Below are 20612 nucleotides of genomic sequence, written 5' to 3' on the forward strand. Positions count from 1 at the left end.
TTTAATTAACTTCAGGGATGACTAAAGGGAAGTACAAACAAGAAGCTGAAAATGTTAAGTGACTATTTTTGACTGATGATGATAAAGTATGGGGAGAATGAACACACTCAAAAAGCAGGATTTAAAGAAAATACATAGGAATCAGGACTTGCTGGACCCACACTGATTATATTTTAAAAGTAACAAAATATTCTTAAAATAAGAAATGGTTTTAGCATAAAGATTCTAAGGATACGAATATTTGACTCTGTTTATATCAGTGAAATATTTAAGACAGTGTATAGTAAACCCCTAGGAATATATCTAAGTTAAGTTGAACTTGGCCCTATATTCAAATAGCAATGATAAGCACAGACAAAATCTGCATGTGGTATTTGTTTAATAGAGTAAAACTACCACCGGGTGATTAAAAAGCACACTAATAAAACTTTGTTACTTTGCGAAAATAGAGAGAGAGAGGGAATCAGTGCAGATTAAAAAAGTAAAGGCACCTCAAAATGAGAAGAGTTTTTGCCCTCTAACTATCACAGGAAGTTATTGAGAAAGATCCCCAACTACAAATACAAGCCATACTTTTCTTTAGAAGAAGGAAAACATCTTAGAAGGTATTGCCAAGAATCTGCAGGGTAGATTCAGAATCGTGGAGAACAATTAACTACAGAACCACTTCAAAGCAGAATTGGCATCTAATGAAGAAATACTTTCTAACCCTGACAACACATGCTCTGCTGACTTCAGCATCATTACAGACCAGGGAATAGTATGGATTACCCCTTCTCCTTTGAATGGCAAGCAGTACCTGCACAATTTTTTGTTACATCCATAAGAACAATTTGTCTTAATATATACATAGGTCAATAGATCATGAGAAGCAATACTTGTAGAGATGCACCTGACAGGACAACATCCATATTTGAACAAGAAGCAGAGGAAAGGCTAATTGACCTTTGGTCTGACGTCATGATCGATGAAAACTTGTGAGTATTTTAAGACAGAATGAGTGGCTGGTGCCGCGGCTCACTAGGCTAATCCTCCGCCTAGCGGCGCCGGCACACCAGGTTCTAGTCCCGGTCGGGGCGCCGGATTCTGTCCCGGTTGCCCCTCTTCCAGGCCAGCTCTCTGCTGTGGCCAGGGAGTGCAGTGGAGGACGGCCCAAGTGCTTGGGCCCTGCACCCCATGGGAGACCAGGATAAGCACCTGGCTCCTGGCTCCTGCCATTGGATCAGCGCAGTGCGCCGGCCGTGGCAGCCATTGGAGGGTGAACCAATGGCAAAGGAAGACCTTTCTCTCTGTCTCTGTCTCTCTCTCACTGTCCACTCTGCCTGTCAAAAAAAAAAAAAAAAAAACAAAAAAAAAAAAAAAAAAAAAACAAAGACAGAATGCGTATATCTTGTATTTAGGAAATCTCTGGGGAAAGTCTCTGGTAGATTAAAAGTAGCCACTATTTGCAACCACTCTCATCCAAAGGTGGCATCTGTTTTCCCATTCCTGAAACCAAGACTGACTTTGTTATTTGCTTTAACCACTGTGATACGGCAGCAGTGGTGCTGTGCCACTTTGATTCCTGCTCCTCTCACCCTTTTGGGATGCCGTCTGGGCTAGTCTACTAGAATGGCAAATAATCTAGCACTGAGCAGCATCAACCATCAGACATTTGAAAGTGATGATCTTAAACCATGCAGTCACAGTGAAAATGACAGATGTTGCCGTCATCAGTGAATGACTCCGAGTAGAGGCAGCTGAATAATTGCCATACCGAATCCAGCATTCATTGACAAGCCATACATCTGAGCACAGGTGAAATAATCACTGTTTAAGAGATTACATTTTGGAATTGTTTATTGCATAATAAGAGGGGACACAGTATGCTAACCTCCTGTGATTTGCTTTAAGGATTTATGGTAGGCACTAAGTCTGTAGTCCATTCTGGCTCCATTATGGTTAGAACTAAATATCTATGATTTGGAAAGGGGTTATAGAATTATTTCTTATATGTAACTGCAAAGAGATCCTTTGTGACAACAGAAAGGGAATGCCATTGTAATTTATTTCTATTTTTGTTATTTATATTAGTCTATGCTTGCAGAATTCTGAAAGTATATTTCACATGCTAATATGTTGATTTAGCTGAATGGTTTGTTCATTCCATCTATTTCTAGAGAAACAAAGAATTGCTACTTTAATAATCAGAGAAAATAACATTTGTTTAAGAAGTTTATAAAATTTTTAAATAAAAAATTTTATTAGCATGCAATACAATTTTATGGAGGACAGTCCAATAATCCAACACTGTATACAGCATAAACTGATCAAATCAGACACCTAGTATTTTTTCCATTGATGTTTCCTGTTTGTTTGGATCAAACAGCTCATTACCTCCACATCTTTCTTAAAGGTTTTTTAGTGGAGACTGAACTTTGTTTTCCAACTGGCATCATTCCTATGTTCAGAAGGGAAAATGAAAAATGGAGGACTGATCTGTGACAACTAACTGAGCACCTAAAAGGAAACCTGTAGAAGTGAAATGGACACTATCAGAAACAATGACTTGATCAGCCCTTGTCCTGACTTTCTAGGAACAACTTACTATTTTATTCTATTTAGTATTTTCTTGTTCTACTTAATACTATTGGTTGAACTCTAATTGACACACAATTATTCTTAGGTATTTAATTTTAACCGAAAATTGATCCCTGTTAAAAAATACGAGTGGGAATAAGAAAGGGAAGAGATACACCGTTCAGCACATACTCATTCAGACTTACCTCTAATGGTAGAGCTAGAAGCGTGCTATGGAATTCCAAATCCCATTAAGTTGGCATGTACCAATGCCATCTTACTAGTTAAAGTGATGAGTTTAAGTTCATAATTGATCATAAAGATAGGATTAAGTGTCAAAGAGATCACATAAACAAGACCAGTGTCTGCTAATAACTGATAGAATTAAAAAAGGAGAGAATGATCCTACATGGGAAGCAGGATACACAGCAGACTCATAGAATGGCAGATGCCCTAAACATCACTCTAGCCTCAGATCCAGCCCTTAAGACATTCAGATCTGGCTAAACAGCCCATGAGAGTATCTCAGCCATGGAAAGCCAAAACACTGTGGCAAAAAACTGACCTAACTTAAAGATCTTTGTGAGAGCCAAGCAGGAAGAATGGGCCATCAAAGAAGGAGGTACCTTTCTCTGAAGGGAGGAGAGAACTTCCACTTTGATTATGGCCTTGTCTAAATAAGGTCAGAGTTTATGAACTCAAGAGGCTTCCATAGCCTTGGCAGTTCATGACAAGAGCCTCAGGTGATTACTGACCTCATAAATAAGTGTCAATTGCTAAATCAACAACAGGAGACACTGTGCACTTACTCCCCATATAGGATCTCTGTCCTTAATGTGTTGTACTATGCGAATTAACAGTAAAACTAGTATTCAAACAGTACTTTATAATTTGTGTGTTGGTATGGGTTCAAACTGTTGAAATCTTTACTTAGTATATACTAAGATGATCCTCTGTATATAATTAAAAATGAATTCTGATGAAGAATGGGATGGGAGAGGGAGTAGGAGATGGGATGGTTGTGGGTGGGAAGCAGGTTATGGCTCATTTGGCTAATCCTCCGCCTACGGCGCCGGCATCCCATATGGGTGCTGGGTTCTAGTCCCAGTTGCTCCTCTTCCAGTCCAGCTCTCTGCTGTAGCCTGGGAGGGCAGTGGAGGATGGCCCAAGTGCTTGGGCCCCTGCACCTGCGTGGAAGAACAAGAAGAAGCACCTGGCTCCTGGCTTTGGATCGGCGCAGCACCAGCTGTAGCTGCCATTTTGGGGGTGAACCAACAGAAGGAAGACCTTTATCTCTCTCTCTCTCACTGTCTATAACTCTACCTGTCAAAATAAAATAAAATATAATAAAAAAAGACTTTAAAAAAAGAAAATATAAAATTAATTTGAAGATCATCAAGGAAATAAGCTGATGAAGGCTTATCAGAAAACCATTTGGACAGGAAAATGACTCACTCAAGTGAACACAGAGCCTAAATTCTGGCCTATGTTTATATGGGTGCGTTTTCTGTGTTGTATTAATAACAAGTGAAGGTCTGAGGGAAGTTCTGACATAATTGGGGATGATTAATCCCAGTGGGAGACTGGAGAACCAGAATTCACTGAGTAAGAGATGAGAAGTGAAATCGCCTCACTTTGGGTTTGGGCTACAAAAGCTTACATTATGGTAGTCAGAAGAAAAGTAAATTTGACAGCAGTGTGATCTAGTCACAAAACATCCTAACTTCTGAAAAGGAATTAAATCTATGTGGAATTGTGCATTCCAGTAATCATCTTCCAAGAGTAAATATAAATATGGAAGAATAAATTATTGCCCATATAGCACATCTATTATTTTGCAAATGCACGTTTAGTTTTATTAAAAATAAACAAGAATATGAAAAAGGCACATGAACAAAAATCAATATTCGTGACAATGGAATCAGATCAACAGAGGCACCCAGATATTTGAGACAGCAGAAACAGACATCAAAATAATTAAACTTTCTCTGTTCAAGTCTGTAGCAGAAAGATTGAAAATTTCAATAGATAAATAGGATTTAAAAATAATTAGGAATTCTAGAATTTAAAAATAAATCAGCAAATTAAGAAACTAGTAGATGACTCAATAAAGCATTATAAACATAAGACAAGTTAAAATAAAGAGAAGAGAACAACTTCTGCTTCTCACATTAGCTAAGCAGATGATTCAGTCAACTCTTTTACTGAGAACAAAAAAATCTGGAAAAATAGGTTATAACTTTATGTAGTGAAACAGTTATACACAACAATATATAACAATTCTCAATTTTTGTGCACTTAACACACAAACATACATAAATATGCACACATACATATATACATATATATATTTATGTAGCAATATTGACATAATTAAAGAGAAAGTAATTGATAGAAGAAGACAAAATCAAGATTATGTTAAATTGCAACACCATGACAACAAATTAGATTTCATGGGCATTTTTATCAATCTATACCTGATGAGTGCAAGTATAGAACTGTTTAGCATAAATAGAAAATATAAAAATTGATCATATGCTCATCCATAAGTATATCAACAAATTTTAAATAACTAAAGTAATGCAAATACTTTCTTGCCAAATTGTATTAGGCAAGAAGGCAATGATAAAATGCTAACAGTAAAACCTATACATCCTTCTAGGTCTATCTATATATCTAATTCTATATAATTAGTAAATACAAGATTAATCATGCAAAAAAACCTTATAATTATTATTTTTTCTTGTGTATTCTAGCCTTCTAAGAGAACTCAGTGATTCTACTCAAAGAAACTCATTTAAAGACAATTCAGTGTCAGAAAATTATACAGGTACTTGAAGACCAAAGTCAGATTACTACAAAGTCCTGAAAATAATTCTTTAAGAAGTATGTCACTTCACCAGGAAATACAAGTGGAAGCCCCTAAATCATTATTAGCATATGTTTTTGTTATTCAAGATTAAAGAGGGGGGATATATAGCATTGAGTTAAATACCATTGTATGAAACATATAATTTAGATCAAAACTGATCCCCAGTAACTTCTAATTTCATGAGCTGACTCTTCTGTAGAATTTTACAAGTACCTTGCTACAGTGGTGGCACCAGATTCAACACAGTTCACTGAGAAATATAATCACCTTACCTCCTGTCTGCTCAACAGAATATCCCTTTCATGTTAAGTTATGGATACAATTGACATATGCTAGCTTTATGGAGAGCAGAAAGACACAGCTTCATTAAATACCTACAAAATGACTGTGGTAGAAGCTATCATCAGAGGGGTTCACAAGCTGGGATGTTTTATATAATTTTGCTCCTTGGAAGCCAAGGTCAAGTTCAAGAGGCAACAACTGAACACATTGCTGAATTATTGAATGTGAGGCTACATGAAGGAAAAGGAATTCATGTTCAACAAAAGAAATTAGGCATGAACAGAGAAATATAAAGAAGAAAGGAAAAGAAACCCAGCTCAATTGCATTGAACATGTACAAATTATATATATTTAAAATATGTTTTCCCTGAAGTCTATCTTCTGACCTCCTATATTAGCAGTATTAGTATTATTAGTATTCAAATCAACCAAATTTCCACACACTTAATTGTCTAAAAAAACATGAAAAATTTAAATAATTTTATATTTATTTGAAAAGAAGAATGACAGAGAGGGGGAGCGAGAAAGACAGAGAGATTTTTCACCCAGTGATTTATTTCCCAAATGGCTGCAATGGCAGGGGCTGGGCCAAACCAAAGCTAGGAGCCCAGAACTCTGCCCAGGTCTCCCGCATGGGTGGCAGGAGCCCACCTACTCGGGTTTTCCCAGACACAGTAGGGAGCTGGATCAGAAACAGAGCCCCTGGGATCCAAACTGGCACTTGGATAGTGTTTCTGTCAGTCAAATACTGTATGTATATATTAGTCAGCTTTCATTACTATAGCAGAGAAGGAACTTTTTCAAGAGGGAAGATTCATTTCAGCTCATGCATTTTAGGTGCTTAGGCCAAGATGGAGAAACCCCGCTGTTCACGCATCCTGGTGATGGTGCTACTGCTGGCAGAGTCCCAAGGCAGCACAACGCATCACATAGCAGAAGGGAGCATGTATCTATCTGTCTCTCCTTGTGAAGTCGGCATGACTTAATCAGAACCTAACCCAATATTGTACTTTCCAGAGACCCCACCTCTGAACACCAATATTGGATTAAGTTTCCGTAGTGTCACTAATATAAAGATTTTGGTGACCAAGCCTTGAGCATATGGACTTTTGAGAAACACCCAAATATCAACCCATAGCACAGGATGTGGGCTTCACTGGCTAAAATCAAAGTAACCAGGTTTCTTCTTAAGGCTATAGGAGAGCATGTAATTAATTGCCGTTTCCAGTTCTAATATACACAAATATTGACTGTGGCCCACTTCTTCCATCTTCAAAGCTAACACCAGCAGACCAACTCCTTCACAAGCTGTATACCTTTGGATCTCTTTTCTGTGGGTAACAACTCCCTCTTTCACTTCATCTAGGCAAAGTTCTCCACCTTTAGGGATCCTTGCAATAAGAGTGGACCCACACAGATTATTCAAGATAATCTCCTCATCTCAGGATTCTTAATTTTTTCATATTTCCAAAATCCCTCTGGTCAGGAATGGCCACATATATATTAGAAATTCTACTGATGAGGTCACCTTTGTGAAGGGTATTATGCTGCTTGTCAAACCTATCTAGACTTTTCACTTTCTTGTCATACTATTTTTAAGGATTTATTTGAAAAGCAGAATGACAGAGAGAGGGGGATAGACAGTGAGAAAGAAATCTTTCTTCTGGTGGTTCGCTGCCCAGATGGGCCATCCTGAGCCATATCTTATTGTTTTCACAACACGTTAGCAGGGAGCTGGATCAGAAGAGTAGCCAGGATTCGTACCATGGTTCAACATGGGATGCCAGTGTCCCAAGCTGTGTCACAATACCAGATTCCTTTGTCATTTTTTTAAAAATATATCTTCATATGAAACGTAGACTTACAGTTACTAGTGGTTTAAATTAAATACACAACTTTTCACTAGGCCTCCTCTTCTCCGAAGAGCAGTTTATTTCAGCATACTTTTGATGTAAGCAGAGAGACAGCACTAGCAAAAGGAACTGAGGTTTTCTGGCAGTGGTCTACTGCCCACTCAGCCTGCATAACAGCCTTGGCTCAGGCTGCTCAAACAACCTCCTTCCCTGTGCCACCCCAAAACACCCACCTTCTGTGCTCTCCCAATTCCCTTTTCCATGTGCTGCCCAACCCCTGTCCATGTACTGTTCAAATCCATCTTCTACGTACTGCCCAAACCCTCATTTCACGCACCACCACTGCACCCTCCAGTGAAACAGAAAACCCAACTTCTACCATTTAGAACAGTTGCCAACTACAAATATCCAATATGGTTACAGGCTGCATCCTTGGAATGACTTCTGGTTCATTGTAATGTTGTTATAATTGCTAACATTCCTACTCCTACTATGGACTTGAGGCCATGATATATTTCCAAAAAAAGGAAAGGATATAGGCAATACTCAAGCCTTGCCCTAAATTCCACCTGCTTGAATATTCCTTTAAACTCTGCCCTAAACATCATCTCCTATGCCTCTAGGTCATGTTAAAGAACAACCCCAAACCTTGTTGACTATAAATGACTTTCCTGAGTTTGCCTGCCCTCCTTCCTAAGTGTAAATTTTAACTTTACATACAAATAAATCTTACTTCTCTACTGACTTTAATCTACATCTCCTCTCTGAATATCTTCTTGATGATGGAGACAAAAACCTGGACAAAGCCTAACCAGGGGTTGCCCCACAATATTTCTGTTCTGCTGTTGTCCTTCAGTAGGGTAGAGATAGGTCAAAAGTGCAAGAATTTGCATATTGTGATTAGTGTTTTTCAATCTTTTTTGACAGTTGCTTTGAATTTTACATGTATCCTGTGCTCAAATTATGCTGAGGTTGTGTTTGTATTTCTTCCTCCACTTTACCCCTGTGGCTGCTGTAGCCAAATAGATTTATAAGGTAACTTAAACACAACTGAAGTGTTTCAGTTCTGAGACTGCCATCATGTTTATTAGATAAGGAACTGGAACTTTTAGTTGATAACTAGGAAATGTGAGATTAAAAGATAAAAATAAAGTGCGGTACATGATTTTTTTATGAATTCTAAGCAATACTATGCATATTCATTTATATAGGAAATCACTTTCACAAATGAGATGACAGTGCTTTGTTAACGTCCTTTCAGCTTCCTTCTTACTTCGGGTTCTAGATGCCATCCTGTCTTCTTCCGACCCCAAGCGGTTCAGTTATTACAGATTACTATAAACCTTACATTTCAAAGGGGTCATAAGCCTGGAAACCCCTGGCTTACACAAAGACCATGGAGAAGATGTAAATGTGGAATCTTCCAAGATGTGAGTGTGCACATTCTGCCTCACACTGTGAACCCAGTGATGACTTAACAGGGAGAATGAAAAAGGACAGGAAGGAATTTTCTGAAAGAACACCTCAGTGAAATTAACAAGCAAAGTTGAGAATCTGGAGAAATGTGGGAAAAAGCATTCAAAAAGCAAGAAGAGAAAGAGGGAGAAATAAAGCAATTAGAAACAGAAAAAAAAGAAAGGAAAAGAAGAAACTAAGAGGAAGTAAAAACTAATATGTAGTCAGAAGAACAAGTAAAATTTCTGACATTAACTTTGTCGCTCCCCCTCTTCGTGGAGGAGCGACACTAGACTCTGCCTAGGTTTCCTATCCGAGTCACGGCACCATTATGTCGCTCCCCCTCTTCACGGAGGAATGACACAGGACCCTGCACTGTTCTTTTGTCTGCTCGGCCCTCCCCGGGTTTGCTGCTGGTTCTTCCCGGGTTGGCTACCGACCCTTCCACCTCCATGGAAGGGCGGTTCCCCCTGCCACTTTCCCTGCTTCCACGGGGGAGCGGCACACCGCCGGCCGGCTCTCTGGCTCTCTCAGGGGCTGCTCAGGTGTTCCTCAGATGTTCCTCTTAGATGTTCCTGGTGCATGTTGTCTCTCTCCTCCTTTATAGTCCTCTTCCACCAATCCCAACTCTGCTACCCACACGCCGAGTACGCTGCTCTCCTCCAATCAGGAGCAAGATCAGCTCCTGCAGCTGTCAATCAAATTGGCGAGAGGCAGCTGTGTAGAAGCTGTTTACTCCCTTCTCAGCGCCATATTGTGGGAGAGCAGATGCATAGAATAAGTCTTAATTCCAGTAACTTAGTCTAGTCCGAGTTGCTCCCCACAAACTTAAATCCCCGAACTGAAGCACTCTATGCAATATTATAGACTTTTTAGACAAAGTTTCTTTTTTTCTCCCTTTTCATCAATACAATGCCGGAGTCTTCTGAAGCATAACTATTTTTAGCTAATGAATTATGTACATCTGGTGAGCTTGGAACAAATGGCACAATAACTCTAGGTAGATCTAGTTTCAAGTTATCCCAGACTTGATAGAATTTTAAAAGTTGATTTCATCAAATAACTCTCCGTGAGGTCTTATTACAGAACTGAGATTTGCAACAAAATCAAGCTTAGCCATTATAACTAGTTGCCAGCTTATTTTATCTTTCTAATTCTTGACCCAAATGTTGTATCAATGTTCCATATAAAAAATAAAAGTTTATTCTCCATGAAATGGATAATTACAGGAGAACCAAGTTGGAAAAAGGACGGAGTATCTACTTTCTTTTCAGGTCAACTCACCTCACAAGCCAGGCTTACTGGGTACTTTGAGTTCCATCATCCATAAAAGACTTTTATATTCAGTGATACTTGGTAACCATAAGAGTAATCTTTGTTATTGTGTGAGCTACAGGCTAACACTTATCTGCTAGGCCCGAAAAGTGTTTGGAGAAATGAGCAAATGTGTGTTGCTAAAATCAGAAAAAGGAATGGGCCAAGCTCACTTTCAGCGTTCTTTTCTAACCACAGCCTGCTGTTTCTTTTCATTGCTCTCTGACTGCTCCCAGGCCGAATTTTATTGCCTTTAGAAAACCACATATTAGGAATAAATGGAAATGAAATATCACCCCTAGAGGATGGACTAGTTTACCAAAATTTCTTCCCTTAGATTTCTACCTCTTCAGAAGACTACAGGGAGATGTTAAAATCTTAGCAATAAATCCTTCACTCATTACTACTTACATTTATTTAAATTTTGATGATCATCCTGAGGCAAAATAAAAAATATGTATCTTGACTGTTTCACCATCCCTGCAGATGATGTCAGAGGCAGGCTCCAGGTGACACAGGGAGACAACAGTGACTGTGTGGCACGTGTCTTCCAATGTAAAGCGTATTCCCCACTTTGGGAGTACAACAGAATGCGAAGTTTCCAGAGTAGTGTCAAGCCTGGGTAGCTTAAATATGTCTTTGGCAAGTTAAGATTGCGTGCAGGACCAAGACCTTCCTGAACTGAGTGACTCAGTCCTTGCTCCATCTCTCCAAATTTGATCATTTACAATCTATCAAAAAATCAAATTCCTGCTATTCAGTCTTTGTTGCTTTTTTTCCCCCCATTCATGTATCAATGGTTAAATAGGATGCATTTTTAGGAAGTTTCCAAGAGGACAAGCTGGACTTTGTTTTCTCTAAGTCTGACAGGCAACATTGATACAACCAGCCTTCCAATAGAACAATCTAGTGTCTCAGGTAAAGGTAGTTGCTGTCTTGTGTAATGTCTGCTGTGGCTGAGGAATTATAGATCAAGAGAAAGGTAGGAAAAGTTTTCATGGAAGAGATAGGATGTGGACTGTGTTTGTTAATGAGATTTTAGATTTCAATAGACCCTTAAGGCAGAAAAATGACTAGTTCTCAATGTAAAATAACTTTATATTTTGACTTATTATTTAGGAGATTGGTGGGTTGTTGCTATTTTTGTTGTTGTTGTTATTAAAATGTGATTCTCACCATGCTGAATTATAATAGTTTAGTGAAATACCCCATCTATAAAAATCTGATATATCAGAATATGGTCGCAGTATATCAGATTTGGCAGTTAGACAAAAATTAGTAATGTGGGAAACGTAAGAACTCACAACCAAGCAATACCCTAATGTGGGTACACCCACTTAAGGAAAGAATCCTGTTTCCTTCCTGCCTTCGCACTCTCAGCAGTTTCTTATTACTGGCAATCTCCAACAATAAAGAGAAGAAATTCCGAGAAATATAATGCTCAGCTTCCCTGTCACATTGTCCCTGTTCTGTTCCTGGTGAGAACATTTCTCCTTAGGGAATGAAAGTTTCCAAACCATAAGAGGCCAAAGTTGTAGTTTACTAGGCATAACAAGTGAAAGGACTCCAATTTGCATTCCGTAGGCTCTCGACCCATAAATTTCAAGTGAGAAAAAGAAGCATGTTTGGTATATGAGATCCAGAAATAAACTTCCACCTGCTAGGATATAACTTGGCACCTGCAAGTCATTCTAACTGGGTCTTCAGAAGTCCTTTCCACCATTCGATCAGACCTGTAGCCCATTCTATCATTCAGCTGGGCAGGGGGAGGTATGTGATAAGAATGAATTCTGCGGACACAAGCTTATCGTTACACTATGCTCTGACATCACTTCCTTGTTCTTAAGAAATACTCATGATGGTGTTCTGGCAAGATCAATCTTGGCAATAAGGGCAAATCAATTTCCAGAATAAGCATCTATTCCAAAAAGAACAAATTGCTTCCTTGTCTATGATGGAAGTCTCCCAATTTAATCAGACTGCCACCAGGTGGCTAGCTTGTTCACTTGGGAAGCATTCTTTTATTTGTGGCTCAGTGTCTTTTTGTTGTTGACATGTTGGGAACACGCCACACCATCCATATAATAAGTAGCAGTCTAGACTGTTGAAATCACGCATAGCCTCCATGCCTGCTCCTGCGGCCACTTGATTCATTAGCCCTTTCAGCAACGACTAAAACAGATGGACAAACAAGATCGCTGGCATCCGTATCGTGGGTAGTCTTTTCCACATGATATGGAAAGCCTGAAGAGCAGGAATTTTCATTCGATAGATGTTTACACAAAATGAAAATATCCCTACACCTGTGCCCATTCCTTGAGGTTCTGCCCTAGGCCTTTAACACCAATTTTACAATATTTTTCCTTTGAACTCATCATCATTCAGTCAAACCATTGTCCAATGCTCAAGGATGAATCTCATATTAATCCATTTATTTTCTAGGCAAAGTAAACAACCAAGTGTACTCTTCCACATTCTGGGCTTTAGAAGATTTCCCTGCATTAGCATTTGAGTTGTGGGATTGCATAAAGCATATGGCTCTGACCCCCTGTGGCTGGGCATTAGTCAATCTGTGGAGGACCTGCATAGCATGAGGAAGAAGAAAGTTAGTATTTTGTTTTTGTTTTTATTTTTCCTGCCTGACTACATGAGCTGAGACAGAGTTCTTCTGTCCTTGTACTGGAACTTTTACAATTGATGCTTCTGGATCTTGGGTCTTTGGAATCAGACTTGAATTTATACCTCTGTTATTTCTGGTTCTTCATCTTGTGTAAGACAGATGGTAGAACTTTTCAGCATCCATGCTTATGTTAGCCAATTCTTCACAATAAATCTCCTTCAGGATTTATATATCCTATTGGTTTTATTTCTCTGGAGAATGCTGATGAATACATCAGCATATGATATGGAACCATCTATAAATCAGATTTAAATTTCTCCTTTCTCAGATAACTTGTCATAAGAAATTTCTCATAAAGTTTTAAGTGTTGGTTCATGGGCAGGAGGCAGAGATTTTTCCTTAGACGTGATCCACAAAACACAAGCAACAAAGGCAAAATTAGAAAAATGAGGTTGAATCAAGCTAGAAAGCTTCTGGATAGCCAAAGAAGCAATGAACAGAGACAACAGGTTGAGAGAAAATATTTGCAGATCATTCACCTGATAATAGATTGATATCTAAAATATATATGAAATGTGATCTCAATAACAAGAAAAAAAAAATGACCTTCTATTTCTATGGGCAAAGTACCTGAATACTGATAGATACTTCTTAATAACAGACATGCAGATGGCCAACAGGTACATGAGAAATGATCAACATTAATAATTGTCAGGGAAATACAAGTTAAAATCACTATGAGAAATTGAAGTGGGGAAAGTCAGGGGGATAGATAGTTCATGAGCTGGAGGTCACACCTCTCTCACCCCATGTAATCCTATCAACCCACCTGTCAATCAGATGGCCTCTCCCCAGGATGTACCTGGGATCTGGGGTCTGTACTATGTAACCACTCCCCCTTTCAGCACTCATAAGAAGCTTTGTGGAGGGGAGGGCTCGCTCTCTCTCTCCCTTCATGGATCCAGGGAAAGCAGAGTATGGATGCCCTCTTTACCCCTCCTGGCCCACTATCTTCTCACTCCATAAATAAACCTTATCATGCTCCACATGGTATTTGTGTCTCTACTTAGAATTTTTCTCTAAGTAAATGGCAAGATCATGAAATAGAGGCTTGGGCCTGGCCTAACCTACAACAAACTCACCTCATACCTGTGAGAAAAACTATTATTTAAAAAAATAATGAAAGATAGTAAGTACTGGTAAAGGGAGGGTCCCTGTGTATGGTTGGTGGAAATATAAATCGGCATGACCATTCTGGGAAATAGTATGAATCTTTTTTTTTTTTTTTTTTTGACAGGCAGAGTGGACAGTGAGAGAGACAGAGAGAAAGGTCTTCCTTTTGTTGGTTCACCCCGCAATGGCCACTGCGGCCGGCGCGGTGCTGATCTGAAGCCAGGAGCCAGGTGCTTCTCCTGGTCTCCCATGGGGTGCAGGGCCCAAGCACTTGGGCCATCCTCCACTGCACTCCTGGGCCACAGCAGAGAGCTGGCCTAGAAGAGGGGCAACCGGGACAGAATCCGGCACCCCAACTGGAACTAGAACCCGGTGTGCCGGTGCCGCAGGCGGAGGATTAGCCTATTGAGCCAGGGTGCCAGCTTGTATGAATCTTACTCACAAAACTAAACTTATAATTACCATATTACCCAGAAATTCCACTTCTGGATAAATAGATTATGGAGATAGAGATATAGATATCGATATAGATATCCAAAATCAGTATGTCAAAATCTATCTCCACCTTCATGTTCATTACAGCTTTATTCACGATAGCCAAGGAGCACGCCTGCCACTACAGCCAGGGCCAGACTGGAATCACTTCCCTCCATGACTGCATTTTTAAGAGGAAACTTGATTATAATCAGAAATTGCACTAAGATGACAGAATACTATTCAGCCTTAAAAACAAAAGAAGCTTCTGTCATTTGTGACAACATGGGTGGATCTATAAATAAGGCAGACACAGAAGGACAAATATCACATGATCTCACCACTATGTGGAATCTAAAAGTCTCAATCTCTCAAAAATAGGGAGTACAGTGGTAGTACCTAGGGTCTGGGGAGGGGATGAAGGAAGAACAGGAGATAGTCAAAGGGCTCAGTGGTTCAGTTAGATAACAAGTTCAGTGATCTATTAGGCAGCAAGGTGAGTGCAGACAAGGATACTATATCATATATTTTAAAATCACTGACAGATTTTGCTTGTCTTCACCACAAAGAAATAACTATTTGTGGTGATTGATATACTAATTAACCTCATTTAGTTATTTCACAATGTATGCATTTATGATAACATTGTATTATATCCCATAATCACATACAATTATTTAATTTGTCAACTAAAAATTAAAAATAGATATATGGGATTCTGAGTCTCTTTTTTTTAAGTTTTATTTTATTTATTTGAAAGACAGAGTTGTAGAGAGAGGTGGAGACAGAGAGGTCTTCCATCTGCTGGTTCACTCCACAATGGTTGGAGCTGCGCTGATCTGAAGCCAGGAGCCAGGAGCTTCTTCTCGGTTTCCCACGTGGGTGCAGGGGCCCAAGGACTTGGGTCATCTTCTGCTGCTATCTCAGGCCATAGCAGAGAGCTGGATTGGAAGAGGAGCAGCCGGGACTAGAACTGGCACCCATATGGGATGCCGGCACTTCAGGCCAGGGCTTTAACCTGCTGAGCCACAGTGCCCACCCCTGAGTCTCTTTTTTTTCTTTTTTAAAAGAGACTTATTTGTTTGAAAATCAGCGTTACAGAGAGAGAAGAGATAGAATGAGAGAGATAAAGGCAGAGACAAAAGATCTTCCATCCACTGGTTCACTCCCTCGATAGCCTCAATGATCAGGGCTGGGCCAGGTCAAAGAGAACAACCAGGAGTTTCTTACAGGTCTCCCAAGTAGGTAGTGGGGGCCCAATCACTTGGATCATCCTCTGTCCCTTTTCTCAGACCATTAGGAGGGAGCTGGATTGGAACTGGAGCACCTGGGACACAAATTGACATCCATATCCGATGCAGGCATCACAGTGGCTTTGCTTACTATGCTGCAATGCTGGCCCCAGAGTCTGAGTCTCTTGATCATATAATTTCACTCCATTTCAGGACCTGTCCAATCTGAATATCTTACATTTGTTTGCTACCTGATGATGAAATGCTACTATAAATGCCAATATTTATGTTTTGTGTTCAGATAACACCTAGATCATGACAGAAAGTTCATATGGTATAGTTTTTTAGTGGACCCAGTGAAACTCTAATATACCTATATCTCTAATAGGACTTAGTCTTAAGCCATAAGTTATTTATTGCTTTTATTTATATATCATTTTCAAAGAGTTATCCAGAATACACAGTGTTTTGCTTCAAAATCAGACTATATGCTATAATTGTCGGAAAAAAAAAAGAATTTTTCCATAAAATAACCCAATTGGCACACACACTTCAAGTACCACTAAATCTCATGGTTCATCTTGCTCAATGGTAGTGAAATTTGCTTCAGAATTCTAGAGCCTTCTGTTGTTTTGGCCCAGAGAGCACTGTTAGCATTAAGATTAGTTGGCAGATGTGTTGTAGGAGGATGCCTAAAATTGTCATATGTTATTTCTAGACTTCAATGAGGACAAAAGCATTGTACGGTTTCTTGGTGGCAGGAGGTTCTGGAAACAACCTCTTTTTTTTAATTTTGAATTATCACGATTTCTTTATCCATACATTTATCTGTGAACATCAAGGTTGATTCCTTATCTTGGCTATGGTGAAAAGTGCTGCAATAAACACAGGAGTACAATATCTCTTTCACATGCTGTAGTATTTGAATACATCCCCAGGTATGGGAGAGTTTTGTTGAATGGTAAATCCATTTTTAGTTTTTTTGAGGAAGCTCTTTACTGTTCTCTGTAAAGGCTGTGCTAATTTATATTGGACCATGAGAGTCTAAGTGTCCCCTTTTTTTCCATATCCTTACTGGCATTTCTTACTTTTTTTTTTTTTTTTTAATAGCAGCCATTCTAACTACAGTGAAGTGATACCCTGTGGTGGCTTGATTGACATTTCCTGATGAACAGCAACATTGGGCATTGTTTTTTTCATGTATCTATTAGCCATTTGTTTCTCCTTCTGAGATGTTTATTCAGGTTTATTTCTTACTGATTGCCTGTTAATTTGTTGTTGAGTTTTCTGCGTTCCTTACACATTCTATATATTAAGTCTTTGTCAAATGAATCATTTGCATAAGCTTTCTCCTTTTCTGTTGATTTTCCTCTCACTCTGATGTACAGAAGCTTCCTAGCTTGATACAATCTCATTTGTCTACTTTCGTTTTGTTGGCTGTATTTTGGGGGATGTGATCCAAAAAGTCAATGCGTATGTAAATGTCTTGCAATGTTTCCCCCGTGTTTTCTCCTAATAGCTCCAGTTTTAGGTCTTGCATTTAGATCCCTGACCCATTTTGAGTTGGTTTTTCTAAAGAGTGAGAACTAAAGGGTCTCATTTTGCACTTTTGTATATGAATATCAGGTTTTATCAGCAACATATTTTAAACAGCTGTCTCTTCTTCTGGGGATACTATTGACTCCTTTGTTAAAGTAAGCTGGCTATGGATGCTTGGATTTATTTCTGGAATTTCTATTGATTTCTATTGGTCTATGTGTCTTTTTATGCTGTATCATGATGTTTTAGTTATAATATCTTTATAGTATGTCTTGAAATCTGGTATTGTGGTGCCATCAGCTGCGTTAATCTTAGATGACTTTGTCTATTCAGGATCTTTTTGTTTCCATGTGAATTTTGAGATTGTTTTTCCCAGTTCTGTGTAAAATGTTATTGTTATTGAGATGGGATTTGCATTGAAATTCTAAGTCATTTTTGGTGATAGGAACACTTAAACAATACTGTTTCTTCCAATCCATGAATATGGGCATATTTCATGGTTTTGTGTCCTATTCAATTTCTTTCATGTGTTAGGGTTAGGGTTAGGGTTAGGGTTAGGGTAAATAGGCCTTTCACTTCCTTCACTAAAATTGCCCCAACATATTTTGCTTTTTTATTGTTTTTTTTTGCTGTTATATATGGAAATGCTCTTAAAATTTCTTTCTTAGTGATTTTTTATTAGTGTATACAAATTTAGGTAATTTTTCCATGCTGATATTGTATCCTGTAATCACACTAACTGATGCTGGGGCAGAATTGGGCCATGGTGCATCTGCTGTCTGGGTAACTCACTAAAGCCAAGGCTGATTGTAGAATTGGGCTGAATAGCCTGCTCAGGTGTGGGTGCCCAACAAGATCCATCAAAGCCAGAGCATGCTCAGGTCAGAGTGGAGCTGGTGGCTGGGGTAGGCTGATGCTACTTTGGAGCTGGGGTCTAGGGTATAGACACCAAAGCCAAGGTCTACTGGAGAAGTTAACCAGCAGTGCAAACAATGTGTGGGACCAAATACACCCAGAAAAGATAAGGTGTGATCAAAGTGAGTTAGGATTGGAGTCAGGAGCACTCATTGAAATGTAGGTGAGCTGGAGAATGAAGCCAGCAGCCTGATCAGGTGTTCACAACCAAATATACCCACCAAAATCAGATGGGAATGAGCTCACCAGGGTTGGGGTCAGATATGCTCATCAAAGCTGGGGCTCTACTCTACTAAGAGACTATTGGAACTCATAGAAGAGTTTGGCAAAGTAGCAGGATATAAAATCAATGCACAAAAATCAACAGCTTTGTATACACAGACAATGCCATGGCTGAGGAAGAACTTCTAAGATCAATCCCATTCAAATAGCTACAAAAACAATCAAATACCTTGGAATAAACTTAACCAAGGACGTCCAAGATCTCTACGATGAAAATTACAAAACCTTAAAGAAAGAAATAGAAGAGGATACCAAGAAATGGAAAAATCTTCCATGCTCATGGATTGGAAGAATCAATACCATCAAAATGTCCATTCTCCAAAAGCAATTTATAGATTCAATGCAATACCAATCAAGATACCGAAGACCTTCTTCTCAGATCTGGAAAAAAATGGTGCTGAAATTCATATGGAGGCACAAGAGACCTCGAATAGCTAAAGCAATCTTGTACAACAAAAACAAAGCTGGAGGCATCACAATACCAGATTTCAGGACATACTACAGGGCAGTTGTAATCAAAACAGCATGGTACTGGTACAGAAACAGATGGATAGACCAATGGAACAGAATTGAAACACCAGAAATCAACCCAAACATCTACAGCCAACTTATATTTGATCAAGGATCTAAAACTAATTCCTGGAGCAAGGACAGTCTATTCAATAAATGGTGCTTGGAAAACTGGATTTCCATGTGCAGAATCATGAAGCAAGACCCCTACCTTACACCTTACACAAAAATCCACTCAACATGGATTAAAGACCTAAATCTATGACCTGACACCATCAAGTTACTAGAGAACATTGGAGAAACCCTTCAAGATATTGGCACAGGCAAAGAATTTCTGGAAAAGACCTGGGAGGCACAGGCAGTAAAAGCCAAAATCAACTATTGGGATTGCATCAAATTGAGAAGTTTCTGTACTGCAAAAGAAACAGTCAGGAGAGTGAAGAGACAACCGACAGAATGGGAAAAAATATTTGCAAACTATGCAACAGATAAAGGGTTAATAACCAGAATCTACAAAGAGATCAAGAAACTCCACAAAAACAAAACCAACAACCCAATTAAGAGATGCGCCAAGGACCTCAATACACATTTTTCAAAAGAGGAAATCCAAATGGCCAACAGACACATGAAAAAAAGTTCAAGATCTCTAGCAATCAGGGAAATGCAAATCAAAACCACAATGAGGTTTACCTCACCCCGGTTAGAATGGCCCACATGCAGAAATCTACCAATAACAGATGCTGGCGAGGATGTGGGGAAAAAGGGACACTAACCCACTGTTGGTGGGAATGCAAACTGGTCAAGCCACTATGGAAGGCAGTCTGGAGATTCCTCAGAAACCTGAATATAACCCTACCATTCGACCCAGCCATCCCACTCCTTGGAATTTACCCAAAGGAATTACATTGGCAAACAAAAAAGCAGTCTGCACCCTAATGTTTATTGCAGCACAATTCACAATAACTAAGACCTGGAACCAACCTAAATGCCCATCAATGGTAGACTGGATAAAGAAATTATGGGATATGTACTCCTTAGAATACTATACCGCAGTAAGAAACAACGAAATCCAGTCATTTGCAACAAAATGGAGGAATCTGGAACACATCATGCTGAGTGAAATAAGCCAGTCCCAAAGGGACAAATACCATATGTTCTCCCTGATTGGTGACAACTGACTGAACACCAAAAAGGAAACCTGATGAAGTGAAATGGACAAAATGGGAAACGGTGACTTGATCAGCACAGCCCTGACTGTTAATGAACAACTTAATACATTATCCCTCTTAGTAGTTTTTTTATCTGTTCTACTTAATATGACTGGTTTAATTCTGTAATTAATACACAGTTATTCTTAAGTGTTGAAAATTAACTGAAATGTGATCCCTGTTAAACATAAGAGTGGGAATAAGAGAGGGAAGAGATGTATAATTTGGGACATGCTCAAGCTGACTTGCCCCAAATGGTAGAGTTAGAAACATACCAGGGGATTCCAATTCAATCCCATCAAGGTGGCATGTACCAATGCCATC

This window comes from Oryctolagus cuniculus, chromosome 3 (assembly GCF_051225735.1).
Source record: "Oryctolagus cuniculus isolate XC-2025 breed Fujian yellow rabbit chromosome 3, ASM5122573v1, whole genome shotgun sequence".
Classification (NCBI taxonomy): Eukaryota; Metazoa; Chordata; class Mammalia; order Lagomorpha; family Leporidae; genus Oryctolagus; species Oryctolagus cuniculus.